This window comes from Nerophis lumbriciformis, linkage group LG03 (genome assembly GCF_033978685.3).
Source record: "Nerophis lumbriciformis linkage group LG03, RoL_Nlum_v2.1, whole genome shotgun sequence".
NCBI classification, from domain to species: Eukaryota; Metazoa; Chordata; class Actinopteri; order Syngnathiformes; family Syngnathidae; genus Nerophis; species Nerophis lumbriciformis.
In genome coordinates this window covers 57,079,206-57,085,000 of record NC_084550.2, presented here as the reverse complement: position 1 = coordinate 57,085,000, position 5,795 = coordinate 57,079,206, and the positions used below count along the sequence as shown (strand labels likewise).

The following is a 5,795-nucleotide window of genomic DNA, read 5'->3' as shown; positions in this document are numbered from 1 at the left end:
TGAAGTGACATGAGCCTGTAATGCATTCATATCAAATGTGAATTATATGTTGTGTTTTTTTAACACTTTACAGGCCCAATGGTTTGCTTATCAATAATATTCATATGTGAAATATTTTGCTGCATGCTTTGAATGGGAAATAGTAGCGTCGTAAAATTTTTTTTTTTTCTTCTATTTTTAAGGATTCAATGAGCTTTATATGTCAGACACTAATTTAGACTCAGGTCAAGTATGAAGAAAAACACAAATAAATAAATAATAAAAGGCAATGAACAAAAAACACTTTTTAACAAGATTAGCCAGCTAAGAACACTCTGAGGAATGAGATAGATAAATACCAATAATAATGTTTAAATTGATTAAAATGTATTTTATCTTTTGAAGTGACATGAGCCTGTAATGCATTCATATCAAATGTGAATTATATGTTGTGTTTTTTTAACACTTTACAGGCACAATGGTTTGCTTATCAATAATATTCATATGTGAAACATTTTGCTGCATGCTTTGAATGGGAAATAGTAGCGTCGTAAAAATAATATTTTTTTTTTCTATTTTTAAGGATTCAAGAAGCTTTATATGTCAGACACTAATTTAGACTCAGGTCAAGTATGAAGAAAAACACAAATAAATAAATAATAAAAGGCAATGAACAAAAGACACTTTTTAACAAGATTAGCCAGCTAAGAACACTCTGTGGAATGAGATAGATAAATACCAATAATAATGTTTCAATTGGTTAAAATGTATTTTATCTTTTGAAGTGACATGAGCCTGTAATGCATTCATATCAAATGTGAATTATATGTTGTGTTTTTTTAACACTTTACAGGCCCAATACTTTGCTTATCAATAACATTCAAATGTGAGACATTTTGCTGCATGCTTTGAATGGGAAATAGTAGCGTCGTAAAAATAATATTTTGTTTTCTATTTTTAAGGATTCAAGGAGCTTTATATGTCAGACACTAATTTAGACTCAGGTCAAGTATGAAGAAAAACACAAATAAATAAATAATAACAGGCAATGAACAAAAGACACTTTTTAACAAGATTAGCCAGCTAAGAACACTCTGTGGAATGAGATAGATAAATACCAATAATAATGTTTAAATTAGTTAAAATGTATTTTATCTTTTGAAGTGACATGAGCCTGTAATGCATTCATATCAAATGTGAATTATATGTTGTGTGTTTTTAACACTTTACAGGCCCAATGGTTTGCTTATCAATAATATTCAAATGTGAAACATTTAGCTGCATGCTTTGAATGGGAAATAGTAGCGTCGTAAAAAAAGTATTTTTTTTCTACTTTTAAGGATTCAATTAGCTTTATATGTCAGACACTAATTTAGACTCAGGTCAAGTATGAAGAAAAACACAAATAAATAAATAATAAAAGGCAATGAACAAAAAACACTTTTTAACAAGATTAGCCAGCTAAGAACACTCTGTGGAATGAGATAGATAAATACCAATAATTATGTTTAAATTGATTAAAATGTATTTTATCTTTTGAAGTGACATGAGCCTGTGAATTATATGTTGGGTTTTTTAACACTTTACAGGCCCAATGGTTTGCTTATCAATAATATTCATATGTGAAACATGTTGCTGCATGCTTTGAATGGGAAATAGTAGCGTCGTAAAAATATTTTTTTCTTCTTCTATTTTTAAGGATTCAATGAGCTTTATATGTCAGACACTAATTTAGACTCAGGTCATGTATGAAGAAAAACACAAATAAATAAATAATAAAAGGCAATGAACAAAAGACACTTTTTAACAAGATTAGCCAGCTAAGAACACTCTGTGGAATGACATAGATAAATACCAATAATAATGTTTAAATTAATTAAAATGTATTTTATGCCAGGTTTATCTTTTGAAGTGACATAAGCCTGTGAATTATATGTTGTTTTTTTAACACTTTCCAGGCCCAATGGCTTGCTTATCAATAACATTCAAATGTGAGACATTTTGCTGCATGCTTTGAATGGGAAATAGTAGCGTCACCTCTCGTCAACAAAGAGAATATACAAATGGAATGACAGGAACCCTAAATTATAGTTAAATACGGGGTCAAAAACAACATATCTGAAGCACCTATTATGTTTTATGTTATGAAGAAATTTGTCGCGTTGCTATTTTATGCTAATTCAAGGAACAGAAATGATGATTCTCCATTCAAATATAAAATAAAAATCTTCTGGTAAATTATGCCGCGTATTCAGTTCTTTAGATGTCTCAGTAGAGGGACCATGCTGACAGAGAAATACACAGAAATGTGTGGCAGTGATATGCCATTGACGTTAATCAGTGTGCAGAAATATGTAATGCTTGTAAAAACACTCAGCGAGCTTGTAGTGGGGAGGGGGGGGGGGGCGGTGCAAAGGATGGAAAGGGTAAAGATGGAAAGGATAATGCAGGTATAAAGTAGACAAAAAATGTACCGTAGTAGCAATATACAATATAACATATATGTAATATTTACATATTATATATACAGTATATGATATATACTGTATATTATATTGTATTATATTATATTTTTATATAATATATAACAATGACCATGTACAATACTACAGTATATGTAACAGGGGCAGCATAAAATAGAGAGTAGATCCAGCAGAAATTATACTTTATATTATATGTATTATATATATTACATTTAGTTAACGAGGGTCCCTGCTTGGCTGCACTACAACACCCGACCAAGAAAAAGCACATTGGCATCGAAGAATAAATACTTTTTAATCATTCTTTATTATTTTTTTATTCAATTTATCAATGAGAGCAACAGTTTTCATATCATAAATTATATTCAATACAATTCCTACATGCAATTAGTTATCGGTCAAATAATAGCATACTGTTATTCCTACGATTGTCTATTACATATGGAGCTGTTATATTGACATCCATTTTCTACCGCTTGTCCCTTTTGGGGTCACGGGGGGGGCTGCTGGAGCCTATCTCAGCTGCATTCGGGCGGAAGGCGGGGTACACCCTGGACAAGTCGCCACCTCATCGTGTATAAATTCGATAATAATACACCTTTTCAAGTTGTAGAACGCTTTGTTTATCGTGGCTTTTTTTGTACATTTTATAGTGTGTTATTTTATGATTGAAATGTAGAAGTTCATTTTTATATATTTTTATTGCAGGATGGTAAATTAATGAGGTATTCATATGAACAAATGGCAGTGTCATTTATTGAATTAATTATTTAATTTAACATTTGAGTGTTGTTGTGTTTTTTTTTAATTAAATGAACTAGTTATAATTATTTGTTTAATTATTAATTAGTAATAACATTATTTTTAAAAAGTAAATAAAGCAGATAGATGGATAGTATTTTATTGATTCCTTCAGGAGAGTTCCCTCAGGAAAATTCAAATTCCAGCAGCAGTGTACAGAATTGAGATCAAATTTAAAAAGTAAATAATGGGGGTATAAATGGAAACAAAATAAAAAATATTACAATAGAATAAAAATAAAAAGCAACAATGAGAATAAAAATATAACAGTAAAATAAGAATATAACAAGAGAAAATAGGCATGTAGACCTCATTAAAGTTGCACACAATTTAGTCCACTTGTTAGAGAAAAGTACAAATATTATGGTGCTTACCATCATTCTGCAGCAAATCCGATTATCCATGACCCCCCCCCGGGAAAAATGTCAGTTGTAAAAAAGCAGTAATAAGAAGATAATGTGGACACTCCACTCGCGAGTTGGTCTGGAGTGTGACAAGTCTTCCTCCGGCGGCGGCAGCAGCCTGTTTGCTTTGGCCCGGGAGGGGAAGTCATGTTAAGTAAATGCACGCACTTATCTGCTTGCTCCTCCTACTCCCTTTCTTTCTCCTCCTTCTCCTCACCTTCTTCTATCTGCATTGGAAATCTCTTTAGTTAAGAGCTCTTCAGCGAGCTTGTTTACACAACCAAGAAGCTCTCAGTCCACACTTTAGATAGAAAGATTTGTTAGTTTGTGCTAAATAGCTCCTTACAGTGTGTGTGTGTGTGGGTTTGCTTGTCTTTCCTGCGTAGCGGGGTCCCACCAACCGTAATGACCTCTATTGTGAGGCCAATATTGCCTTTCACACAGTATTAAAACTGTTTTTAAGCCATTTTTTCTTTTTCAAAAGTGTCAGTCAGACGTACCACAACAGTGTGATGGAAGTGTGTTATTCAAAATGAAGCTGCAATTTAGACAGTTTTAAAGTGCTTTTAGTCAGCCTTACTGGGAATACACTCATGTTTGTGTGTCCAAGAAGCACTATTGTTGCATTTAATCCACTTTCTACATAAAAGCTGTTTACACATGTCCAACCTAATACAGTAGATTAGACTTAGACTTCCTTTATTGTCAGTCAGATGTGAACTTTACAGTACAGATAAGAACAAGATTTTGTTGCATTAGCTCATTGTTGTGCAGGATAGAAGAGCAATAAGGTGCACTGCAAAAACTGCAATCTAAGTAAGATTAAATATCTCAAATAAGGGTGATATTTGCTTATTTTCTGTCTGATAAGATAATTCTTCTCACTAAGCAGATTGCATGTTAGTGTTTTACTTGGTTTACTTGGTTCTTGTCCTAAATGATCTCAGTAAGATATTACAGCTTGTTGCTGAGATTTCATGACCTAAATTTAGTAAAACATACTTGAAACTAGAATATCAACCGTTGCAAAGCTGTGTCATCAACACTCACAAGTATAAAACTACTTTTTTAAAGTAATAATTTTTTACTTCAAGCATGAAAAAAAAAATCATGATGTATGCATATCGTTATGTCAAGATAATGGCACTAGCATTTACTTCATTTAAGAATATTTTTCAACATATTGAGCAAAAATGTTTTTTTTTCTACCAAGAAAAGTGCACTTATTAGTGAGAATATACTTATTTTAAAGTATTTTTGGGTTCATTGAGGTTAGCTAATTTGACTTGTTTTGGAAAGTCTTGACAAGCTAAATTTTCTTGTTCTATTGGCAGATAATTTTGTTTAGTTCAAATAAAATACCCCTCATTTTTGTATTTTTTTTTTTCTTGTTTTTGAACACTGACTTTTTGCAGTGTAACGATACCAATATTTTGGTACCGGTATAAAGTTATTTCGGTACTTGTCGGTACTTTTCTAAACAAAGGGACCACAAAAAAATTGCATTATGGGCTTTATTTTAACAAAAAATCTTAGGGTACATTAAACATATGTTTCTTGTTGCTAGTTTGTCCTTAAATAAAAATAGTGAACATACAAGACATCTTGTCTTTTAGTAGTAAGTAAACAAATAAAGTCTCTTAATTTAGTCTGCTGACTTATGCAGTAACATATTGTGTCATTTATAATTCTATTATTTTGTCAACATTATTAAGGACAAGTGGTAGAAAATGTATTATTAATCTACTTGTTCATATACTGTTAATATCTGCTTACTTTCTCTTTTAACATGTTCTATCTACACTTCTGTTAAAATGTAATAATCACTTATTCTTCTGTTGTTTGATACTTTACATTAGTTTTGGATGATACCACAAATGTAGGTATCAATCCGAATTTTCTTGTTCTATTGGCAGATAATTTTGCTTAGTTCAAATAAAATACCCCTCATTTTTGTTTTTGTTTTCCTCCTTTTTGAACACTGACTTTTTGCAGTGTGCATATATAAATAGATTTACTATATATACTATATATTTACAGATAAATATATTGCACTTTTGCATATGCAAAAGATCCCATTAGAGGTGTAACAGGACTGTATAGCCTCATGGTACCTCCTAGTTAAAGT

At 31.3% G+C, this 5,795-nt stretch overlaps 1 protein-coding gene across 2 annotated transcripts in view; it reads right to left on the bottom strand.

The window, feature by feature from the left end:
• The window catches only part of eya2 (EYA transcriptional coactivator and phosphatase 2), a 104,626-nt gene extending 100,844 nt beyond the window's left edge, over positions 1-3,782 (bottom strand). For both annotated transcript variants that reach the window (XM_061939871.2, XM_061939878.2), the window contains exon 1: positions 3,638-3,782. The gene's annotated coding sequence lies outside the window, so the exon portion shown is untranslated. The remainder of the gene's footprint in view (positions 1-3,637) is intronic.
• Positions 3,783-5,795: the final 2,013 nt, after the last annotated feature.